The 25,732-nt window shown below is 40.3% G+C and overlaps 1 protein-coding gene across 1 annotated transcript in view; it reads left to right on the top strand.

Annotated features, from left to right (window-relative positions):
* Positions 1-287: 287 nt before the first annotated feature.
* Positions 288-25,732, top strand: part of ARHGEF28 (Rho guanine nucleotide exchange factor 28) — a 115,971-nt gene continuing 90,526 nt past the window's right edge. The window contains exons 1-3 of the mRNA XM_015652240.3: positions 288-346; positions 5,321-5,536; positions 6,612-6,655. The gene's annotated coding sequence lies outside the window, so the exon portion shown is untranslated. The remainder of the gene's footprint in view (positions 347-5,320; positions 5,537-6,611; positions 6,656-25,732) is intronic.

Here is a 25,732-nt window from a genome sequence, read left to right as displayed (position 1 = left end):
CGGGAGAGGGCAGCGCTCCCCGCCCCAGGCGCCGGGGGCTCCCCCACCCGCGGCTGGGGCCCCGCGGGGCTCTCGCCGTGCATTCCCTGTCGCGTCGAGCTGCCGGCGGGGAGCTGCCTCGGGGTCTGCTCCCGCGGAGCCTCCCTACTCCGGGGCTGTCACAAAGCGCCTTTGTTCCCTGGTCCCGCGGGCTGCCGGGGCGGGGGCGGTGCATCCGCGGGCCCGGGCGCGTCCCGCAGCGCTCCCGCGGGCGGCTCGGCAGCGCCGCCTCCCTCCCTCCATCCCTGCCTCCCTCCCTCCCTGCCCGGCGGCGGCGGCGGAGCCCGGCCCGGGACACTAGGCGTAGGTAAGGCGGGCGCTGCCCGCGGAGGGCGAGCGCGGCCCGCGGCACCTGCTGCCCCGCAGCCCCGGGGCCGCCGCGCTGGGCGGGGAGCGTGCATTATCCCGAACCTTCGCCGTCCCGCAGCGTCGGGCTCTGAGGAGCTGCGGCGATGTTCCGCCGGCTGGGACCGCGTCCCGGCACCGCCCTGCGCGGTGCACCCGGCGGGCTGCGCTGGTGCCCGCGCAAAGCGTGCCCTGTCATTCCCCTTCCAAGCCCCAAAAGGTGGAGAGGGGTTTGAATAGGGCTTCGTTGTGGTTTTGTTGTTGTTTTTAAATATATGTCGTTGTTTGTTTTCCTGTTTTAAGTTCATTATTTTGCCATAAAAGCCACTTTTTTTTTTTCCTTTTTTTTTTTTGTCCCAGTGAGGACAAGCTATTTAGTCTTGATCATAAAGGCGCCTGCGTTTCTCATACAGAACAAAAGAAGTTTTTAACTTTGTTACTCTTCACTTTTTTAATAGTCAAAAATGTAAAGGAAATGAAAGTTTTTTTAACAGTACAATTCTGAGAAACACCTTTCAAAGCAGTTCTTGGTAGTGTTTTGTTGGGACACTTCTGTACACAGATTAGAGATGTGCCAGGCTCTAAAATCCTTCTTCATTTTTATGAACTTAACTCTTGCCTCTGTGTCTGATACTGTAAAGAAATGGACAAAGTTCTCATAAATCTTATAAAGCACATAGATGTTTTATTTTACAGAAGTAATTTGCTCTTTACTGCACATTGTGGATGTAGGATATCAGGAGGCATTTTACTAAGAGGGATTTTTCTACATAAGTAAAGTATCCAGTGAATTTGGTATGAAAAATTGACAGGACAACATCTGGTGAAAATATTAGACTGCTTAATTGCTTTTATTTTTCCAGAATGATGTTTGAATATTGACTGAAACAAGGAAAATGATTGTGTAGGTGTGTCTTGATAACAGGCAATTCATCCTGCCTTCTCAGTTAACTTGTGAATTAGACATTTATGCCAATGATTTACAGAATTTTCAAAAACACAGCTTTTTCTACCAACTAGTTGACTTGTTATCTTTCAGGTGTAACATCATTAAGACAAGCAGATACCACCAAGCTACATTAATACTTAAAAGAGGGCTGTAAGGTGGAATAGTTGCCCTTCTCAAAGGAAGCTGCTGCTTTGATTGTCAAAATTAAGTTTAATGACTTTTGGTATAAAAATTTAAAAAGTGTAGAGTTTGTTGCACAGTTCTAGCTGTTCATGAAGGTAGAGTACCAGTTACAAAAGTGTCATTGAATACAGAGAATATTGTCTTGCTTTGTTAATTATAGTGGTTTGGTGGATGGCCAAGCCTGAGAGATGGTGCAGTGTCACAAGATAGCACTGGAGCCCCCATTTGAATGCATTTGTAGAATCAAAAGTTTCTGGTCCATTTCTTTGCTACCTGGTCATTAAACTGTACAACTGTGCTGCATGAACTCTTGAAAGGGTTTGCTGTTGCTCTGGTTCCATGGCTTCACAACTCACAAACTGATAAATGCTAAAGCCATTAAAATTTTCATAATTAGAAAGCTACTGTCTCTGTCAAAATGAGTGTTAAAAGGAGTGAGACAGGTGTTTCACAATATTATCAAACATATTTTGTTTCAGTAACCTTAGTAATACATTTGGTTTTATTTTTGTCTTTCAGTAATATATAACCCACATCTCACATTTTTAAGGTTTTTAAATTCTAGAGCTCCATTTTTTTTAGCTGAAATGAAAATGCTACATTAAGAATGTTAATACAGGAATACATAAAGAATGTATTTTGCCAACCTCAAAAACAGGCTTCTGTCAGAAGATCCATTTTTTCCTAGAGTTTTTTTTTGTGCTCTAAAACCCTAGACTATTCCTCAGAGGTGAAGAAGTGTGATTCTTTTCTTGGAGACTCTTAAATTCCCTTCCAATGATCACAAAAGGGCTGTTTTTAACAAATTAATTTGCATGTATTTTGGTATTTCAGTAGCCCTGAATGGGGTGATTTTTTAAAAAATAAGATTTAAGCTTCTGTTTGTCTCAAATTGTTGAAGAGTGATATTTTAAAAAGTGGTTAGCTGCATTTCTTCAATTGCCTTCAAGAGCAGCTAATGTCTAGTGAAGTAATCAACAATCTGTAGTTAACAGACTGTTCTGTACCACATTTGACCTGGTGACTGTGCAGTGTAGCTTCTGATGCTGGGGAAGCTGTGAGCAAGCCTTCGGTGTACTAACATAATGTACCTCAGATGCAATCTATAAAATCAGGAGCACAGTTTAGTTCCATTGCTGTGCTTTTACAGCTGGAGCTTTGGGATGAGTGTTACTAATGGCCAATGGCTTGTCTGTGAGCACCATACTGAAGTCTCACGGCTTTTGATGAGTATATGCATCTGAGAAGTATAAACAGACTGTTTGCAGGGTCAAAATAATCACATGGTGGTAATGGTTAGTTACACAGAAAGAGCTCAGTAAAAGACCTCCTGATCTGCATGTGCTGCTAGACTTCTACAAGACATTTTGCTAAGACAAGTACATTGGATTTTAAAGCATTACAAATGATGCTCTGGGGATTCCTGCCTGCCTCCCAGTGGCCTCTGGGTGGGATGCATCCCTGCTTTATTGTTTTGGTTGACCACAAACAGAGATTTAATGTGCCTGTCTTGATATAGTTATAGCATAATAACTTTATATAGTTACTATACTATAACCATAACTAGTTATAGTTCCTGAACCTACCCAGCTGTAAGTTCAGGAAGTGCCCTTCTGTGTTTAGGAAAATGCTGATGACAGACAGTAAGAGCTGGGACAGCCAATAGTAGTCACAGTGTTGCCTGGAGGGAAAACTTGTCATCTGGTAGAAAAACCTTCCTTAAAGGTAAAACTTAAATAATTCTTCCCCTTATCTAATTTCTTGATGTGTACAGAGTAAAAATCTAGTTAAGTCAGTAATGGATGTTTTTATTTTACATTGGTTTATTTTCTTATTGTGGTCCTTCTAACATATCGTGATAATTGGGGAACCCATGCTGTAAAATGGTAAAATTTGTAATGCTGGAAAAAATTGGAATATATGTCAGTCCCATAATTGACAAAAACTAAATAGAATATTGGGTGAAGAATATTGGAATGATATATTCCACCTGTGCATTGGAATGTCTTGCATCTTTGATAAAATCAAAATTGCATGTTGCTGTTCCTATTACTAGCTTGTGCTGGTTAGGAACCGGCAATAACATTTGTCACTAGGTTTAAGGGGATATCGTGGATGAAAAAATGTTTACTTCACTAAAACGTTGGTCAAGAATTTTTGCTCCTTTTTGTATATTTACCTCTGCCTGATACGTAACTAATATATCTGTTAATATACTTTTTGTATATTCACCTCGGCTGCAAGTTTTTCCAGTTTGTACCACATCACAATATATGATTCCATTAAATTAGCTGCTAAACTGGATGCTGAAAAGGGTTTTTTTGTGTGCGTAGATGATTTCTGCTACTGCTGTCACTGGCAGTGTAGGCAATGCCTGAAACCAGACCTGTTTGTCTGTTAGATGCCCGTCGTGCTGGTTTCTGTGTCAGAGGCACAGATGTCCAAGGAAGGGATCAGGTGTTGCTCTGTAAAATTATGTGCATTCATGATGTCAGGAGCTCGACCCTCCCCTTGCTGTGTGGGGTAGGACTCTGCCTTAGCACTGGAGAGGATTTGTCTGCATGGTACCTTATGTGCACTGGGAGCCCTGCTTTTTGTGGAGATGGGCAGTTCTTTGCTGTACAGAGGAGGTGAGTGGTGAGGAGTAAGCTGCATGTGATGGTGTCTCTTTCAGGCTCTTGATCTGAAATGGAGGTTGCACAAGCGCTGTGCTGTAGCCAGAGCTGAGTATTTCCTCCCTACGTGCATCCTCTTCTTCCTGCCTCTCCCAGCCACTTCCAGCAGCCAGGCTGAGTTACTGTAAGCCCCAGACAGAGGAAAGACGTGAGCCATTCACGTGAAACTTTTTTCTAAACAGTCTTTTTTCTAAAGTCTTCAGAGCATGAGAAAAGCAAAAGAAGCTTCTTAGTGCTGTGAGTTCACTTTTATTGATTCCTCTGCAGAAAGCAATGAGTACCATTAGTATCCAGGAAACACCATTATAAGCTGGCTTGTCAGGCAAGTATACAGGGAAAGTACTGATATTCTTTCAGCATGGTTCTAGTCAGTGCTGTATGAAAAAGCTTGGTTGGTTCTGATAAGCTTATTCATCCACTCTGCATTCATGCTGTGCTAGGTACTCAGTATTTTGATTGCTCAGGCTCCCAGGGGATCCACAGTGTGATGCAAACAAAGGGCAAAGGGAAGCCAGGATGGCACCATCTCTCCAGTGAGTTGTGTTTGTATTTGCCAATACAGAAGAAGTTTGTTGTACTGGTGATGCAATTTTTGTCCTCCAAAAGAACAGCTAAGTTGTTTTCTTGCTCACACTTTCTGTAGAATAGGTAGACTAGACTGGATACCTGCCTATCTCGCCCTTGCAGAGGAGGAAGATGTTGAGATAAATCTCTTGAGGCTTTGGAGATCAGGATAATCATTTGACAAAAGCATCCAAGAGTGGTTCTTACTCTCTTGGCACGGCAAAATGATTTGCATGTGCTCATAGTTTCTTGCAGTGGAGGTGGTGGACTTTAGTTTGGATATGTTCCTTTAAGGATTGAGACCCAGTGTAGGTGGAGGGGTTTTATACATTGGAATAGAGCAGTGGAGTCAGACAGCTGACTGATGAGTCTCTTGTTTCAGACAACCATGAAGTGGTGCCCACTTCAGAAAAGCAGCAGTAATTGTGAGGTGTGGGATAGATACTAATGTGTGTCATCTATTCTGTCAGTGAACACTGGTGAAAGACTCTACCTTAAACTACTCCTTGTGGAACTAATGTTACTGTTATTTGACTTATAACCCTGTTTTCTTTTGTACCAACAGGGCTGTGCTTCCCGTGCTCCTGCTCTTAAGGTTGGTTCAGGATGCTGTTGCTGGAAACTGCAGAACTTTGTCTGCTGAAGTGAGATGCCTTGGAGTCAGCTGGAGGATACTTCCTTTCTACACAGAGAATAAGAAACTCCTCTGTCTGAATCTTACTGCTGAATAGGCTGGCTGGATTAGTGTTCGCTTTGATATCTTTTTCTTACAGCATGAAAGGTTTGGATTTTTTTTGGCTGAACCTTTGTGACCAGTGATTTTGTGAAGGATTTTGCAGTATTTTAGAACTGCAGGAATTTTTGGACATGTGAATGTACTTGAATTGGTGAGCACCAGGAGATGAGGATTAACAAATTTGTGGTTTAAAAGGAGTATATGCATGGATGGTGGGTGGGTAATCTTTGGTTTCAATTGAAGCCATGCATTTCATTTCTGCATTTGAATGTAGGGAACCTCTCAAATCCTATCTGACTCATACAAGGCTGAACATATGCATTGACATGCAGTGAACTGCACAACTGTGCTGTTCTTGGACACTGTTCAGCTGTAACAACAAGGCCACATCTGAGCTGAGGCAGCCCTCTATTAAGGCAGTCTTTTTTTGTATCCTGTTTCAGCAAGTTGAAGATGACTTGTGCATAGTTGTTGAACCCACCTTGCTGCTATAAAGATGTTGCTTCTGGTATAGTTTTCTCATTTGAAAAGAATACTACTTTTAGACTGTGAATTTTCAGGGTGTAATGAATCTGAAATATGATTATGGAAATCAGAGTTGCTATGATGACTGTGGTTGTGTTAGTTCTGGTGGTGACTTGTCTCAGTAGCTAGCTGTTTTATGGTAGTTAAGGAACCTGCCTTGATGATAACTTCTATGAATTTGCTGAAAAAAAATCAACACCAGACGCTTGGGATATTGGTGGGGAGTAAAAGTTGCTACAGTGCAGTTCAAGTTCCATTTTTTACTTCTAGAGATAAATGCTGAAATTCCCATGATTTAATTTGCGGCAGCTAGGAGTGTCTCAGCAGCTGGGCTCAGCCTGGCCTGTTTTGTTCGCTGTTTCTGGTATCTGAAATGCATGCGAGATGTGAAGTAATACCAGCCACCCCTCCTCCAGCCTTACATAGGCATCAGCATTTTCTCATTCTGGAGAGATTTGGGACAATTGGATAGCTGATAAGATTAATACCCTCCACCCCCTAGTTCTGGAAGATGTTGACCCAGACACGAATCACACATTATATCAGTACCTCATGATGGGTGTGTAATAATTCCACTGGTTTATTCTGTTTGTAGATGCTGTGACAATGGAGTTAAGCTGCTCTGAAGTACCTCTTTATGTAAGTCCTACAATACTAGGCTTCTGCCTGGAGAGTTGCTTTCATTTGGGTAACAGCTCATTGAAAAGCAGGGTGAATGAAACTAAAAACCATTCTCTGGTTTTCTGAGACTGGAGGCTGTTGAATGTTGCTGTCTGATGAAGCATGTGTGGAGCTGATAGTTTTCAGTAGTGCAACTCAGCTCTCTGAAGGAAGTTTTCAATTATTTCCCCTTTGCGATCATTACCTGGTTCTCCTTCAGTATTCTCAATTGCAGTTTTCAAAAGCAGCTTTACTGCCTGTGAAGAGACACCTCTTGCTTGCTTTCCCATAATTTTTGGTTGTTTTTTGCTTACAAAATTCCAAAATACCATTCTCTCAGTTTCCACTAAGCAGGAAATTTTGTGTTATGTAAAAAAATAAGTTGAAATTTGTAACCAAGTGGATTTTTTTTCCTGCAAAACCTGAAATAATTGCTTAAAATAGATGAACTCCAAGATAAAAAACAAGTAGTGACATGAGTGAGGACATATATTAGATAAACTTAATTTATTTTGTGCCTTCAAGGAGCTGCAATTGTGAGTATTAAAACTTGGGAACTCTAGTAGTTATTATTAAAAAAATATAATTGTGTTTTTTGTATCTGTTCTGCTTTGCAGTGAGGTTAGTAGGGGTACATGGATGATGCCTAGGGGGAAATGGGAGAATACTGAATGGTTTTCAAAAAGGTGGTAAAAGATGAAATAAAGTAACAAAATAATTACCTGCTTATTGTCATGAGATGGGGATGGGAATGGAGGAATATGAATAATCTGTACCCTGGAGTAGTGAAGGAACATATGATATGCATAATGCACCAGTATGATTTTTCATTGTATTTGTCAGCTCCAGAGCTGGAACCTCAGGCTTGCAAAAATTAGATGCAGTATCTTCAAAGGCATCAGGAAAAAATTGCTTTTGAGACCTGCTCATGTGATGTTTATTGTATGGTCCTAGGCTATATGAACAAATTTTTAAAGGAAAAGTAATCAGGGACATGGTGATACCTGATCTGACTGATCTAGTATCTTCCCATAATAAGGTTACTGACCACTTTGCAAAGGGCTGTTTAGTGGTTTTAATCCAGGTTGTTGAAAATGAAACATTTGATAGTGTGTCTCACAGGAAACTCTTATGGAAAATAAAGAAGGGGAACATTAATATAAAGAGATAAAGATATACAGGTACTGCAAGAATTATTAGGGTAGAGAGAAAGATACTACAAGTGATAGTTCTGAAGTGTCATACTTAAGTCTACCTTAGTATTATGATTATAAATGAGTGAATCAGATGATTCTATGAATCAGATTCAGGCTTGCAAAATATATGTAAATTTGTTGACATCAGTTTTAGGAGATGCTGGTTAGTGCTGAGAAGAACTCAGTAATTATGTGGGAAGATAGAATTTTCCCACCTGTTATTTATGCCAGTAAAAAGTGGAAAGAATTGTACAAAACTCTGCATTTGGAGACTAATAATTGTACATCTCTTATGAACAAGGGACTCACCATGAGGGGGAGGCTTGGAGTGTTTTGGTCACTTGTAGTGCGGTGGGTGGGAGAATGTGATTTTAGTTGAGAACATTCACCCCAAGTTTTGCACAAATGAGAGTCTGTACCAGATCTAAGCTTTTATGGTTGTGCTGCTGTGCTCTGGTAATTTTCCAGTTGTGGTATTCAGTCTCTCACCAACCCAGAGGGCTCCTAAATTGCTAGAAACCCAGTGAACTAGAAACCCAGGATTGTCATCAACTCATTTTCTTGCGAGGGCAGCAGAAGGAGATGGTCTCTTTCTTATGGGTCCCCAGTGTCCTAACATGCCTGAGGTTAGTGGAGAAACGTGGACTACCAGGGCAGTGGGAGCACCTGGGGTGAGTTTCCCAGAACCTGGGATTGCAGTAAATTTTTAACAGTCTCCTGTTTATTTATATATTTCTTTGTGTATGTGTGAGAAAGATCGAAAGTTTTCTTTCAGCCCTCATCTGAAATCTTAGCAGACCTTATACTGATCATTTGAGGTTGATGCAGTTAATCTAATGAGTTGGTGCCTGAAAGTGTTGCAGCTTCACAGTCTTGCCCATCACAGTATTTTTCATAATATGAGTGCTTTTATGAATGTGTTTGGATAGATCAAAGAGGTCTGTCTTTTCTGAAAAAGTCCTTGAGTCAGGGCAGTTATCTTCTATTAGTTAGACCCAATTATTTCTTTAGTTCTGGAAACTCCTTCCAACTGCTTCTGCTTTATTTGCGTGACTTTATTGGAAAACACAATCAAAACAGCATTTAAATTAAACATGAAAGCCCTTTCTGGATATTCAGTTCCTTAGTCTTCATTAACCAGTTCTCTGATTAGCTGAGCTTGTCTAAATGCTCTTCCATCTCCATTCCTAAACCCTGCTTTCATGTCCCATAATCAGGGATAGAGAAAACACCTCTGGAAAACTGAGGGAACCTAACAAATACTTACACTACCATGAATTTAGTTATTTCTCTAATGTATTCCAGTCCTTTCTAAAGGGCCACAGTGGAACTGCAGAGTACCATGTCATGGCAATTGCACACTGTTCACGTCAGCATACGGTTCTAACACATTATTTTCCACAAGAGAAGTGGAAGAGATCAAAAGGTAGGAAGTAATCTCTTCTTTTCAGCCTCTGTGAAAGCATAGGTTTTGTCCATTGAGAGAGGAAGAAATTTGCTGTATGCTGGGTCCAAAATTAGGATGCTTTTCACACTGTATGTAAACATAGCACCTATATCCACTGGACTTCACCCTCTTCTTCATTGCAAGAATGCCTGTTTTGAGAGGCTTGAATTTCATGTCAGACTATCTGATAATAACTGCAGTTTTGTGTTTATAATACATGTTTTTAAAGTTTATATGCAGGGTACTTTGTTGACTTACTCTATGTGAACAGCTATTAACACACCTGGAGGATACATACAGTGTGGCTAATTCAAACTGTTGCATTGCAGCAGTGCTGAATTTCTTGGCAAATCTAAAATTGTATGTGTAATCTTGTTGGCCTAGTGATGAATATTCTATTTTGTTACATAAGAGAGAATGCTGCCTGAAAGCTCAAGGACCCTTCTGATTTAATAAAATTTTGGTGAAATACATTGAAGAATGCTCTATGCAGTTACTTTATTTTGAAAATGCATTATTTAATACACTTCTTCTGTATTTACTTTTTGTGTCACCAGTACATTAAAATCTAATTACAACACACTTCAATGCCATGATTTAAAAAATAAACGGTAATGAGATGGAAAATCAAATATTTGAAGGACATTTCCTCACATTAATTTGAGAAGCCTGTTTCTGGTTTCTAGACAGCAAATTACTGCTCTAACCACTCTATAAAATTACTCTTTATAAGCCAGTCTAGTTTTCAGGATTGACTAGCCAAGAATACACCAACAGTTCATAGGCATCTCTTCTTTCAATGCTAATAATACATCATTTAAATATCTAGAACTTGAACGTAAGCAGGTTTTGCCCTCCTAAATTATGCTTTTTAAAAACTGATACAAATTCAATTCTATTTAGCCACTTCTTTCTGTAAAAGGAGCAGCAAGCTGGGTTTTTCATTTCATTGTGTACTAAAGACAGTATGTGGAATAAGACCTCACTATCTTCAGGCAGACACTGGTCTCATTGTAGATGGAAAAAAGACTATTCATGAAAGATGGAAGATAAAAGGCAAAATATTTGATGGAGCACTCTTCAGGTATTAAAGAATTTATGTATGGCAGTTTTTCCTCCTATTGTATGCAGTTTTTAGTGTGGAGAAACAAATCTCCCTCACGGAAAATCAGTCCTTATTTAATGGTGGGTAACAGGTTTTTGGTTATTTTAAAGAAACGTTATTGATTACCAACTTTGACACTGGCAAAGAAATACCTTGCTGCCATGGGGCAAACATACTTTGGAAACGGTGAGCTCCCAAGAGCAGTAAATAAGTAAGTAAATAAGTAAATAAATAAGTAAATTATTCTCTGCTAGGAGCCTTATGAATGTTTCCCATAGGAGCAGGAGAGATAAATAAAGAAATGCTGAGCCACAGAGTGTCTCGCCAGCAGTTTCGTGGAGATACCAAAGGGACCTCATCTCCCCAGGAGATGGTGCTGAAGGTTATGTGTCTGTCTTTCCAAATGAACTTTTGAATGTTGATTCTCTGGGAAGAGGCAGAAGCACAGGCTCCTGGCTTTGAGGTTCAAGATCTGGGAATTTTAATTTCCACTTGCTCTCGCGCTGCAAGGTGCTTACTATTCTCAAAATATACATGCCTAAGATACTGCCTCTCCTGTGAACAACCACTGCAGCTGGCTCAAAGCCACCAAAGTCTCAGCTTAATTAACTTCCCTTGTGTTCTGTTATACAAAGTCTCCCTCTTAAGGCGTCTCAGCTCCAATGTTTCTACTTGGGGGCAGATTTGTTTCTGACACTGTTACAGCTTCCTGTGTGAAGCGCAGGTGCCAAGAAGAGAGAGGTGGTTAATACTGGCGTATGGAAGTACTCCTGTGGGGAGGTTTTGGAAGGTTTCTCTGGCTGGGTTGGGAAGGACAGAGAGTCGGATGTGGCACCAGGCTGCTTGCAGCCACAAAGTCTTCTCAGGGCCTGGAGACTCGCAAGCTTTGCATGAGCTCAGTGATGGTGTTCCCTCGGGCTGAGTCTGCAAAGTGCCAAACACTATTCCAGCATGCTTTTGTGTGATTTGAGTGGGAAGTGGCAGTAGGACTCAGGTATTGATTGTGAGTAGTTGATTGCCTCCCCTGTGGTTTGCCTTCCCAGTTCCCCCATGCTGTAGTTGATATTTGAAGTGGGGTAGAAAGGGATAATTTTCCATGGTTTAATACAGCTTTTGTATATGTTGCTCTTGCCAGGTATCAGTATCTTCTAGCCAGCCTTTTGTGGAAAGAGGATGATTTCTAGCTGGTCTTGTCCATTCTGTACTTTCGAATTCTTTGCTCTTGCAGTGGGTCTGGCCATAATTCTGGGCCTGTGTATTCAATGAGGCTGAAATGACTGCCTTAGACTTCACAACACACACAAAAAAAGTAGTTTAAAATGTAAATGTGTGTTGGCCTTTCAGCATGCCTTTGTTAATGCACAGAGCTGTATTGGCCTGATCCAGCTCTGCCTGGAGTCAGGTGTAATTTGTTGTCTGCTCTGGGAGCTGGGTCAGGTCCATCATGGGAAGCCTGCATGGGGATGCACAGGCTAGCCTCTGGATGCAGGCATGCTGCCAGAATGAGACTGAGAAAATATATCTGAAAGAATGGAACCTATTTTAAAAGATATGAAAGAAAAGAATAGGTGCTTAAAGGGTGTCCATCAGCAGGCAGATAATTTTTGTTCCACTGGGATATTTTTTTCCCCTCAGTCCTTAAATTGAGATTTTTCTAGGCAGAGACTTTGTGTTTACATGGTTTTTTTTTGTAGTGTCTGCAACAGTAGAGCCTTGGTATTACAAGGGACGTGAAAATAATTACTAGTCTGATTTGTGTATTTTAAATCAAGTCAACTGAAAGAGATTACTCCTTTTCTTTTAGTCAGCAGTCACATGTCAGAAGGGATGTTAATTTTCTTATTGCAAAAATTGTCTGACCTATGTTAATAGCTCATTCTTAAGTTTTTTGATTCCTCTGTATTATTTTATGCATGAACATAAGTTGTTCTGTCCCTGACAGCAAAACACTGCATGATTCTTTCAGTGATAGACAAGCAAGAACATTAATGTATGTTTTGACATTGGGCTTAAGTTTTTTTCTTTCTTCTGCCTTCTCCCCTCTTCTTTCTGATACAAGCATTCCAGATATTTTTATTTCTATCCAGTCATTCCAGATTTAAAAGATATGCCATTTATTTATTTATTAATTACTTGTTTATTACTTTGCCATATGGGACTCTGAAAGTTTTTCTTCACCTTAGCTGTTGTCACAATTTGACAATAAGCTAAACACAGCTTTAAGATTGTTGGTGGCAAGGTAAGGAAAATAAAGTCTGTTTGATGTAAAGTGGTGATTTGCTATAGACTTGCTCTGTGGTTCAGATTGTTTAAAAGCACTGGTAGATTAATTCTTCATGAATGGCCAGTTCCATGACTGTCTCTCATACTGCTGCTGACATTGAGCAGGCATAAAAAGCACAAAGCCAGCATAAGCTTTGTATCATATACTCTCACTGATGCCTTAGGATTTTAGCTTTTATGTTTTTCATGTATTTGTAATCCTGCAATTCTTTAGTGTATAGCTCCCTATAAAGTGTTAGCTACTGCTTTCCCATTTTGGTCAGACAAAACAATTCCTCTCTAGGCCTGGGAATCAAGGACACTTGACTGTCTCAGACCCTGAGAAATGTACACAAAAGTGAGTTGTGGGGGAGCAAGCTTGGGGTAAATGACTTCATTACCTGATGCTGTAATTGGAAGATTAACCCCCAATATGCAAATGGAATAAACTCATTAAAGTATGAAAGCCCATCGCCCATTTTCCATTTGGGTGTAGTACCTGAAGGCCTTTCAATAAATGTAGCCACTTTTTATTCTCTTAATTTTGCCTGGCCTCTATTTCTAGGTAGCCCACAAGGCATCATCACTAATTCAGCAAAAATGAAATTGTGTTCCCAGGTCTGACACGGGTCAGGTCGGTGTGGCTGGATGTCGCTGATGGTGATGTGGAAGTGGTGTTGCTGCCAGCTGTATCTTAAATTGAGTAAAGAGCTGGTTGAGAGGGTTAACAGAAGAACCAGGACTGAAGAGGACAATTTTTTTCATGATAATGCCATAGAAAATAAAAACCTGGAAAGCATCTGGGCATATTGCATGTGCACTGGATGAAAAGCAGATGTCTAATACATGTTTCTTTTTAAAGTGGGTAATGTTAAGGCAACTTACCAGTGCGCAGTAGCATAGGAGACTTGCAGACATATGTATGTCATGACCTGTTACTTTGTTTCTTCTTTTTAGAGGAAATATATTTTCTTTATTTTGTTTTTGCTTTTTTGATTCTGTTGGATTCTAATTCCTTTTGCTGGAGGCAAATTTTGCAGTTATCAACAAAACCCTTTGTTTTTCTCTCTCTGTGATCTTTGTTGAGGCTAGTGAGGAGGTAGGGGGTATAACTCTTTTTGAGACATCAGCTTTGGGTAAAAGCCAGTGTATGCAGTTTCAGAAACTCCCAATACAGCAGATGTATTTCAGTTTGTCACTAAAGGGGGAGTATTGCAATAAACTTGATTGAAACACACAAGGTTTAAACCCTGACAACATAAAACAATCCTTTATCTCTCTTCCCCTAATCAAGGCCAAGGACTTGTTAAGCCATTAAAGAAGCACAAAGTATGAACCAGGTGCAGAAGGTGGGAGAGGCCAGACAGGGATTGTTTGGGTGGGAGGAAGTTCACAGTGCTGTGTGTGAGAGGTGTTTTCAACAGGGTGGGGAAAATCCATCTCTGAGGAGTAAACTTGGGCAGCTTTGATCCTCCTGTGAGGCAGGGGAGTCAGCTAGTTAACTTGTCAGTGTCTCCTCCATCCTTCTTTGCTTGGAGTGTACTTTCATCATCAATTTGGATGTAACAGAGTGCTTAATTTTTTTCCCAGTTTTTGTGGGCTGCTTTGTCAAAAAGGTGGCTATGGCTTCTACCAGTAAATACCTTTTCTTTTAAAAAGTCACTTCATCTGAACCAAAGTGAGGAACTTCCTGCTTTTTCATATAAAAAGAGGGAAGCTCCTCTTCATTAGGAAACTTCTCTTCTAGGGCTTTTGTATTCAAGATAGTGTTTGGACCTTCCTAGAGGCATCCTTCAGATTTTATTTTGGTGTTCATTAAACACTTTCTTTTCTCACTTTTTTGACAAGAACACAGAGCTGCCTCAGCTGCTAATCAGTGGGCTTCCTGTGTGATGTATTGTCTTAAGCACATGTGGGCTTGATGCTTCTTACTTGTGCCTGAAAGTGTCTGTGGAAATGCATCCTCTGCATTTCTCAGAAGCCTGCCACATGCTGAAGTACCTACAGATAGCTGGTGTGTAAAGCTGATGAGTTTGGGGAACCTGACCTGGTGCATTTCCTACCTGGCAGCATCTTTCCCACAGGTTCAGGGACTGAAGACCAGCCTTGTGCAAAGGAGTGAAGTTCTCTGGGTGCTGGTGGAATTTTGCAGTATGAATCAGCAGAGGACTGTCACTTCTAGAAGCAACTCTGCATGCATATTTAATTTTTATGAAAGTGTATGTGTGTGCTTTTGGACACTATGTAGTATTAAAAATAACTATCAACACATACCTTGCCTCCAAGTTTGTATGTAGAATTATGCTTATTGCATTATTCTGGATAGAAAAAAAACAATCATACTCAGTAGTTTCTTCCCTTAAGTTATTAAATGCTGGGAAAATTCACCCTGGTTTTGTTTTGGATATTTTTAGCTATACAGTTAGAAGGCTAATGCTTCTACAGAAAACTTCAGCTTTTATGTCTTATTTTTTTCAGTTTGTAACTTCTTTCCTTCCCTGCATTCATTATTGCTGTTTCATTACTCGCTGAATCCCACTGTATTCAGTTCAGTTTGGGCACATGCTTTCTTAGGCAAGTCCATAACTGCATTTACTGAAATCTGTAGGCAAGATCTGTCTGGTGGACACTATAAAAACATCACAGAGCATTGGAAAGGCATGTTTATAATTTTTCCTTGTTATTAATGATTTGAATATGATTGATTTGTGTTCATTTAGAATTTCCCTACTGCTAAAATTTTCCTATTTTACCATCTTTTGTGTAGAACTGCTCACAGCTGCAGCTGAGTTGCAGAAGGGTCATTAAAACTGTACAGCTGCTACTGTTCTTGTCCAAGCAAAAGTAAAATATAAACATTTTCTGAAGTGAGTCCTCTCAGCAGTGAAAAAAATATTTATGTGAATTGCATTGGCCACTAGCAGCTGACATAGAGGAAAATATTCCTTTTGTTGCTGGCAATACTTGGAGGTTTGCCTTTATTTCAGTGTGTTGGGACTTGCATTTTGGGAACAATTAAGCCATTTTTTTACCTCAGCACATAAATATTTTTCTTAGAGCATGTAATTGTAATTATAAAGCTGATATTTGTTTGTCCTGTTACATTTAGAGATGATATCCTTGAAAGCCCTGGATTAAACCTTACTTGTCAATCTATTATGCTGCATGCATAGTTTGGTTACTTCAGAATGTGTCATTTTTATGGTAAAAAGTTTCTGGAAAGTAGATTTATCCAGGCTATGTATGCAAGGATACAGAGCAGTTGTTGAAATTAAGCATGGTGGCCTGGAAATCCTCTAAAGATGTTTTTGTGTTGCATCTGTTTTGCTGGGGCAGGGTCCTGGTGAGGAGGATGGTGGTTTCAAAGTGGAAGAAGCTCAGCTCACATTCATGGCCAGTTATTTATTGAGGCACGGAGTGTCCTGCAGCAGACTAGGGATGAGGCACAGGGGAAGTGCCATGGTCAAACCTTCAGCCCCTCCTGCCTGCCTGGATGCTGCCATGTGAGGGATTGCTACCCACATTTCTCTCTTCTCCTTGCAAAAAGCCTGCCTCAGCCCCTTGCTGTGATTCAGAACAGGGTCAGAGCAGTGTCAGGAGGTGGAAGGTCTTCTCTCAAGTCCAGCCTTTGCTGCTTCCTACCCAGGACATGGGGTTCAGAGGTTCCTGCTGCTGCATGTGTGACATGGTCAGCTCTCAAGTGCCCTAGACAAACCAAGGAAAAATGTGTGCCTGAAAAACCCATTTGGTGACACTGCAAGAGTGCACAGACCTATAAATCTTGTTAAAAACACAAACCTTGCTAATCTCCTCCCTGGTGCCAGTGCCAGGACAGTGCCAGGACAGTGCCAGTCCCAGTGTTTTTCCTGGCAATAAAAGGTAGCCTTTAGTTTATGGATCCCAGAGAGGTAAAAACTAACACTTCCTCAGCCACGGGTTTAATGTATTCAGAGTTGAGTCTACGTCTCTCTTACGGTCGTCTTAACTGCAGTGTCTTCTCCCTAGTTCCCCTGTTTGCTTTTCTGGTTTTTATTTTAAGGATTACAATGACAATCTTGGCTTTCATTAAATCAATATCAAAACTCCTCTTGGCTGCAATAGACTGAGGACTTCTCCCATGTTATTTTTCTTCTGTTTTCTGGTATCTTTTTGCAGTCAAAGGTGTTGATGCGGCTGCCTGAATTTCTCTGCCTGTTACAGAATGGTGTTTGAGAGCTCTCCAGTTTCCTTGTGTTCCTGTGGTGGTTCTGTAGAGCTGAATAACGTTTTTTAGCCATGCATGTGGAAATCTAAGATAATGGCTGGTTGATCTCAGTAAATGCCCTTTGACTTTAAAATTTGTCTTTTCTACAAGTCCATCAGAATCAACACAGTGTGAGCTTGAGGCAAGGATCTTCCCCTGCATCTACCTGGGAAATGAGCCATGGCCAGGGACTGTGTTTATTTGCTGAGATGCTGAGGTGACACACCCTTCCCCTAACTTTGACTAAGTGGGGACTGAAATATCTGAGGTTCACATGGACCCTGAGAGCATGCTTAGGCATACCTACACATAGAAATCAAGCTCTCTCTGTTACATTTTCACAAGTTTGTGAGGGTACAGATAACCTTATGAAGGCAAGGAAAGAGTTGGGAGAGAGGTTAGGCTGTTTTTAAAAGAATGAACCTGTGAAAATGGTGTCAAAGACATCTAGCAACTGGATTGTCAAGACCCTGGCCCTTCTGGATCCATGTTCTCACAGCTGCCTTGCATTCAGTGTACCTGGCCACTTTTCCAAAGATGAGGCGCCAGTGTGACTTATCTCATTTGGGTTTTGGTATCTAGAGGATAAAGCTAAATTTTATATCTAGAAGTACAGAAGAAACAGTTGGGAAGTATTTCCAGCTTCAGTGTTTGGAGCAAACTCAGACAAAACATCATTCTGTAGGAGGACAGTGTTCTCATTTCGGGTGGTGTGTGTACTGTAATCTATTTCTGTTGATTTTGCTGTTTTGTACTGATATGTGAGTTAGGGCTTACTTACTTTTAAATGCCAATAACCATAGTTTCAGTTTCTTTGTGCTTGAGTAGTAAGTCAGTGCCAGAGTTTTTTTGCAGACTTGAGAAGGTGCTTTGGTCATGCTTTGTAGAATGGGTTGTGAGGCAGTGGAGAAGCCCTTCTCTCACGTGTGGTGAGAGTGATGCTGTGCAAATGAGTTTTATAAGTGTGAATTTCTCATGGAGCTCCTGGAAAAGTGTTTCATTCTTGTTTATGCAGACCATTTAATTGCTGCAATAGTTAAGTGAATATGCTTTGATTGAAAACCTGGATCGAGCAGTGGCTCTGCCAGGAAGCAGTGCTTTTACAAAAGAGGTGTCATCTCCCAGAAAACTCCGGGAAAGCCTCATGAGGCAGACAGGCATTTCTTTGGTGGAGGAATAAATTACTGCATCTCATTGCAAGATCCAGTCAGCTTCCCTCTTGCTTGTGTGCCCTCTTAGGGAAGTAGGACAAAGATGGGAGCTGGAATTGCTCCCACTCTTGTGACTCCAAGTAAATTTGTCTGTGGTGGAAAGATCTGTTCAGGTAGTTCCTGCTGCAGCCTCTTCCTGGGGCTGGATTGACCTTGCTTGAGGGACTCAGGATATATTCGGCAGGGGTCGGGTATAAAACTTGAATTATATCCTCAAAGTATTCTTCTATGTAGCAGTTTTCTAGAATGGACTGCACATGATCTCTGTAGAAAAATATGTGATTAGATGGGTCCTATGATATATTTGGCTTCACACAGAGACAATTTGAAAGTAAACTGGTATGTGTTTTAGTAGCAGCAGCAGCAGCAAGAAGAAATATGTTTGAATGGAGGATCGTGAAACAAGACTATCTGAAGGTAGGATGGAAAGTGCTGGAGATGATGATAGCTTGTGTGAAATAACAGTTTCTGGTAATCCAGTGTGATAACCAAGCAGCATCAAAAAATAATATTCCGCTATCACTTTCTGTGTTATCTCTGAATCATCTACCGTAATGGGGTACACCAAGGGTTTAACCCCTTTTTTGGATCCTTTGAGATTTTCCAATTGAATCACTTAATGGGTTGGCCAGATACAAGTTAGCTGCCAATTTGTCTAGCTTTTGTAAAATCTTTGCTTTAATGACCATGACTTTCATTTTCTGGAGTGTTGTAAGGACTGAGCTGTATAAAACTTGTTTTTTCTCATGTACGCATGAGCTTTCTGCTGTCTTTTTCCATTTAGACAAGGATTTGTGAAATATTCCCTTGTTATACATTATGTAATGTAATTAGTTTAAGACGTTTCTCTGTCCTTAGTGAACCCAAGTCAACATTTTTTAAAAAAGAGCACTATGGCTACAATTTGGTTGAATTTTTTTCCCCCCAACAGCAACTAATTAAGTGACAAATGTTTCCACAGAATATGTCCCCTCTTTTGCGTAGTTAGGGCAAAGAATACAAGAAAGCTGTGTGGCTGTATACTTTCCCTGACTCTGCCAGAGGGCATAGAGATGGTCTGGGAGTTGTAGCCCCAAGTGGAAGAAATTCTGCTGTGCTCCTGTGCACCAGGCAGCTGTCAGCTAAGAACCTACTGCATCAGACTGTGAAGGATCTTCAAAGATTTCCCCCTCCCCAGCATAGCTATCCGCATTATTACTCAACAGACCAAAAGGGGCATTCGCAACTACAGTATTTTATTTTTTTTTTAATATTGTTTGAATAACAACAGTAAAACCAACAAATGCAATAATAATGATAATAATACATTCTGGTTATAGTAGTGCAAAACCCAAAGAGAAATAGGAGAAAACACTTCACAGGTGTGTGTATATATATATATATATGTATAACATTTTAGGCCACTAAAAAGAGGGACATTATCAGTGCTTGGGGATGACAGGCGTGTTTGCTTTTGATACTGAGCTCATAATGTCGTTTACATCTGTTCTTATGGGAAAAGTCCTATCTGAGGAAGACTTTGTGCTTGAAACCAGCCTTTGCCTCTTCACCCCAGTTTGTTGGATTTGTCTGCATTGAAGAGGAAAACACATGCAGAATTCACATTGTTGTGAGTGACGAGAAAGATGTCCTTGGGGAAGGCAGGCCAAGATGTGATGTTGTGGGTGGCAAAAGTCACACACTGCAGTGAAGTGTTTGGCTTATAATGAACAAGGTCAGTCAGAGGCATAAGTGTGGTTTTCAGCCACAGAATTTTTTGTACTACTGTGTGGTGCTTTGTTTTTTACAGGACTTGTTTATGGAGCTGGTGGAGTCAGTGCTGTGGTAGCTGTTTTGAAATGAGGAGGCTGGCATCTTTGGAAATATGGCTCAGATATTCTTCAGTGGCATGTTTTCTGCCAGATGTTGGGGCAATTCTGCCTTATTTAGAACAACTGTGGCAGTCAGGATCTGTGAGGTAGCACACTGTCCTCCTCCTCAAGGAAATGCAGCTTGATCTAAATTTCCTCCCTCAGACTTGTCAAACATTTGTTATTGTTTGCTGCTTCTTAGATCCTTTTCCTGATTTTTTTTTTTTTTTTAAGCTATTGTATGACAGATTTTTCTTGGCTGGTTGCTTTCCATTTACTATAACGAAACCCACAGACAGATATCTGGGAACTGGTGTTCTTTAAAACCATTTGTAGAATTGCATTGGTGCTTCTTTTTGAAAACTAAGTCTAAGGTAATTTAAATCACTTCTGATTTTTTTTTTTTTTTAAACAAAACTTTCTTTCGTAAATAACAAAATATTTGGGTTCAGGTTATTCTGATACCTTTTAAATAAGAAGCCAGTTATATTTGTATGGGGTAGGATGAAAAGAATTGCTTGAAAGATTATTTAAAAGGCATTTTTAAAAATCAACTTTGCTTTTGCAGGCATATAAACAGTGTTATTTTCTAAGTGGAAGTAGGAAACTGAATATTTGTTGTTATATCATAGCCTCTGAATAGAAGAGTTATAAAGGTTACAATAATCATGGATCTGAATTATACATCAGTGGGTCTGTTGAAGATGAGAAGTTCCCTGAATGTTTCAGAATGCACTTTCATTTTTCAGGGACAGGTGACTATACAGGCAACATTTGACAAAGACATTTACCTCCCAGAGGATGCTGTGTTTTGCTTTGTTTATGATGGGTCCCTGAACAGACATATAATGTTTGCTGAGTGAGTTACTGACAACACTTTTCAGTCCATAGTTCCAGGTGAGACTTAGTTCCACTCTTTGCTCTACACCAATCCTGTTTCAAAGCTGGGCATGACTGGACAGCTTGATACAACTGTTTTATGTCTCTGTAATGGAGAAAATGCAGGGATTTGAATGATGGCCTTTAGGATCTAGGCTGAGTTTGACTTTCCATATGTGATCCTGCCTTTTGAAGCAATCCATGCCAACACAGCATCAAATTAAGTTTTACTGGACTTGCCCCATAGGGCATGCATTGAAATGCAGTCTTCAGGGATGGCATAATTTTTAATGTGGCTTGATTCTATGCCACAGCTGTTTGTCTCTGGTAATCCTAACACCAGCGAAAGTCCTGTTTTTTTCTGAGCCTTCTGTTGGTGCAGCTCTCAGCCTGGCTTGCAAGGCCTTCCTGCTTGTGATGCTTGGAACTGCACATGGTACAGAAGTATCTGGGAAATTGTTCCAGGGTGCCTCACTGCAAAAAAGGGATGTATGTGTTGCCCCCCAGCTGGCTCTCTGCCTCGGGTTTGTCTTCCTCATGGATGTAACATACACCCTGCTTGTCACCTTTATTGTGTGCTTTGTAACCTTTTCTTTTGTGTGAGTAAGAGGCTATAAGATGTGGTGTACCTGTGCAATAAGATCTCCTTGTTTTCTCTTGTGTTCTAAAGGGGATTTAGAGTCTGACAGTAGGAGTAGAGTATAAAAAAGGGAAGTTCATTGCTGTTACGTAGTGGCTCTTTTGAACCTGTAAACACTAAATAATTGTCATGGATTACAACTGGAGAAAATGCAATGCTAGGCTTTTTCCAAGTCAGTTTTGTTTTTAAGGTCTCAGCATATCCTGTGACATCATTAAATGGTTGCTTCAGGGGTAGGAACAAAATCAGAAGGCTACAGGCAATCATGACAACAAACCATGAACAGATGAAAATAAAATATGAGGTTATCTCTGCTGATGTGTTATTTTATGGTAGCCAAATTATGCATAAGGGAGCACTTTAAAAACAACTACAGTTGTGGCAAGTATGTGCTTCCTTCTGAAGTGACCAGATTGCACATGTACTCTTACCTTTTCAGAGTATGTTGGAAAACTTGTGAACTTTGTTCTTCATGGTTAACTCTACGGAGTGTGGTACAGCTTGCACCTCTTTTAGATATATGGCATCCAGCCTCCCTTAGATGTCAAATGAGTAGGAGTAAAAGACAAAGTGCTGAAGAGGTTAAAGGGACAAACTCCCTTGGACTTTGAGGGTCACAGCTGTAAGTTACAGAATTGATACAGCATTTAATAAAGTTTGCCAACAGTCTGAAGAGTGAATTAGTTAAATTTTTTTTTTATTTTGGCCTGGGTAAATACAAAATCAGTTTTAATAAATAGAAGTATTACTCAGAATTCATTTTGCAGACCACAACCCCACTCTTTTCATGTGCATCTAATTTTTCTCAATGCTTATCCAAGAACCTTCAATTCTTTCCACTGTGGTTAAAGAATCCTCAATCCTGAAAAGACTGGTTCTAGAATGAATTGAGTTTGTATACTTGACTGTCAGTTCAAGTCCAGCTGAATCCAAATTCATCAGAATAAATGCTTGGTGGATGTCCTAAGACAAATTAACGTAATGAAAGGGAAGAATAAAATAATTCAGAATGAGCAGCCACAGCTCTTAGACAAGAATGAAAAATAACTAAAGTATTTTCTTAACATAGGTGATGTTAGTGATTAGTTTGCATTATAATTACAGGCCATGGATACCAGGAAGCAGTTTCTGTGTCTGTGTTAATGCACACAGTGGGTTTTTCACCTGTGGTTCTCGGCAGCTGTCCTGTCACTTACAGAGAGGATCTGTTGTGCCAGTTGTCTCGCTTTCTGGTCGATCACACAGAATGTGTCACCGCCACTAGTCACAAGCTGCTGCTGGATAAGTTTGGGCTAAGGGTGAAAGATCTGCAGTCACTGGATAATGACTTGATGATGGCTGTTGCTTATGAAAAGCTGCCTTCAACCTGGAACATCTTTGGAAGCTGCCCAGGAGGTCGTAGAGTTTTATTTAAAATTAGAAAGCTTCTAACAGTGATTTGGTGAGCAGTTCAGAGCAGAATATCTCACTGTTTTGTCTAGTTTCTCTACTCTCGTGCTTTATTTTGTGTTTAATATAAAAAACTGCTCAAGTAAGAGAGGGGTGATCAGATTTGATTTGTACCCAGAGAGTTAAAAAGAATAATGTTGGTTATTGTGACTCTGTCTCCCTAGAAGGTTTTTCTGCTTTGACTCACTGTGAATGCAGTTCTTTATTTGTAAATAGAGTTGTCGGTTTAAAAAAAAGCAAGAACTGTATCATGAAGCTTTGCAGCCATAATTCTAACAAAATGAGATATTTTATCTTAGAAGAAAAAGGTAGTAGTCAGGAAGAGCATGTTACTGTAGGCATTCCCATGTGCAGAATGAACATAATTTTTGCATTGTTTTGTCAGTGTTTATCCTTCATTTATGACTATGGTTGTTCAATGGGGAGAATATCATTAAAGAAGTTTATAAGTGGCTTTTTTTAATTGTAGAGGAAGTGTAATGAAAATACATGTGAAACTTTACATTAGGGTATCTTACTGAAAAACTTCATAACAAAATCAGGTGAAATTTTCCTGGGTTCAGGTTTCATTGCAAACAAAAAGGCTGTAGTTAGGGTTTGCTGAAGAGCACATTTTTTTGCAGAGACAGCTGATTTATAGCTGAGGGTGGAAACTGCATTATACTTGATGGCTTCACATGTTTTTAATTGAAAATTTGGTAGTTTTGGCTGTTTTCCTTTTAGTACTTAAAATTGCTGAAAATTAGAAGGCAGGCAGTTTCCATGTGAGCCAAACTGAAAGAGATGCATGCAAGCTTTTGGGAGATAAAATCATATCAGTTAAGCTCATTTCTTTGGGTAAGGGTTTTCTTCACATTTTAAATCTTTCTAATTCTTAATGACAGGTAACTTAAAATCTGAAAAATGTTTTTTGTCTTTCTGTTGTAAACAACATCTTTAACAGATGTAAAAACAAACACCAAGTCTCATTCAAGTATTGGCTAGACAGGAGAGGGAAAAAAGGAAAAATGGCTGTTATGTGTCTCATTTTGATGTGGAGTAAATACTTGTTCAACATCTGGAAATACTGCTGGATTTTAGCAATGAAGACCTTGTATCAAAGCCTGAAGAAATCAGCTGTAGTTTTGTTCAGTAGGATTATTTAAGCTTTTCACCAGCTGAAACCCAACCCAGAGGCATCAGCAGGATACCAGGGGTACTGAGAGATGCTTGGGCATAGCCATCTGGGTACCTGCTTGCTCAAAACATGGGGGAAGGTTATCCTGGGTGTGTTGTAGGTTCAGAGAGTCAAAGGTCATCTCAGCTGGTATCAGAGTGAGCTCTGCCAGGGCAGTTGCTATTCACATAGCAAAAGTCTTTAATTTTCAGTTGCATTAGCTATTAATTTTCAGGTGCACCGAAATGTCTATATAGAAAAAGAATATGTTCCCCTTGCAAGACTTTAATAGATCTTGTGTTTTTTGTTTCTATGTATTTTTCCTGCTTTGTTCACTTTTCAGATTAAAATACTTGTCCTGGGGTATACTATACATAAACAAAACTTCAGTGCAGCTGAAAAGCTGGGACGTGTGCCCCCACTGCCATACAGAGTCTCTGTGAACATTTGAAGTGTTAGACATGTCTTTAGCATACCATGGTGGGGTTGCCTTTTGGGCACTGTTGCACTTGAAGAAGTGACATCTCCTTTTGTACAACAGATACTGCTCTTAAATAAATCTTTTGCCTAGCTTCTGAATAAACAAAACAAATTCATGTGACCTAGGAACAGTGCTCATTTACAGTGGGATCTGTCAGTGCACTTCTGCCTGGGGAGTGCTTGGGGCCACCCTCAATGGGGGACTCCTGAAAACTTTCTGGACAGTTTTTCCTTCAGCCAAGGGAGGCTAGTCCTTCCCTTTGTCTCTCTCTGAGGTCCAGGCTTGGGCTGGCCTGATATCTATTTTGCTCTCCTCTAGGTTGTTTGTATAATTTTTCTTTAACTTCTGTATCCTTTCTCTCTCCTTTCTGAAAGTATAATTTTGATCCTCTCTCTTGACTCTTAGAAGTGCTGTCTGGAGTTGCTTCCTTGTGCTGTCCTCATCACCATGTTTTTGTTCCCAAAGCCAGGAAAGCCAAGCAAATCTGAGGGCTGGCTGTGGCTGAAGGAGGCCTGTGCATGGAGGGGAAGGAGAGGGAGGGAGGGAGAAAGGGATGGACTGAGACAGGAGAGCTTCAGATCTCTCTGCACATGAGAAGAGGAGGAGTCCTTCATCTTCAACTGTGAGGTGATGAAAGGTTATCACTGTATTCTTCTACATGCTCTGAAAGATCAAAATGGGTGAGAAACAGGATTTTTCTCAGAAAAAATAGAAATATTAATAAATAGAAATTTATGAATATTTAGAAGTAGAATGAGAACCTTTTTCCCTACCTGCTGTTCCTACAGATCCTTGTATCAAAGATTGGAGGTGTCTTGACACTTGACCTTGTCAGGATGCTCATTTTAATATGAATGCTATGAAAGATGTGGGTGCTATCATCCATCACTACCTAGGACATTAAGCTTTTGCCATTCTGTCAGTTTTCAGAGCTGCAGGGCTGTTTTTGTTGGCAAAAAATACTTTTGAGGGACCTGTTGCTGGAGAAAATTATTGCACCATCTGGTGTTTTTTGACCTCATTCATTTTTATGAGGATTTGGAAACGTAAGGGTTGATGGAAAGATAAAAGAACTATTTATTCATAGGAGTTTTGGTATTCAGGAAAAATGTTTGTATATATTTTATAAGGTATAAG

This window comes from Parus major, chromosome Z, assembly GCF_001522545.3.
Source record: "Parus major isolate Abel chromosome Z, Parus_major1.1, whole genome shotgun sequence".
Lineage (NCBI taxonomy): Eukaryota > Metazoa > Chordata > Aves > Passeriformes > Paridae > Parus > Parus major.
This window is presented reverse-complemented; position numbering and strand designations above follow the sequence as displayed.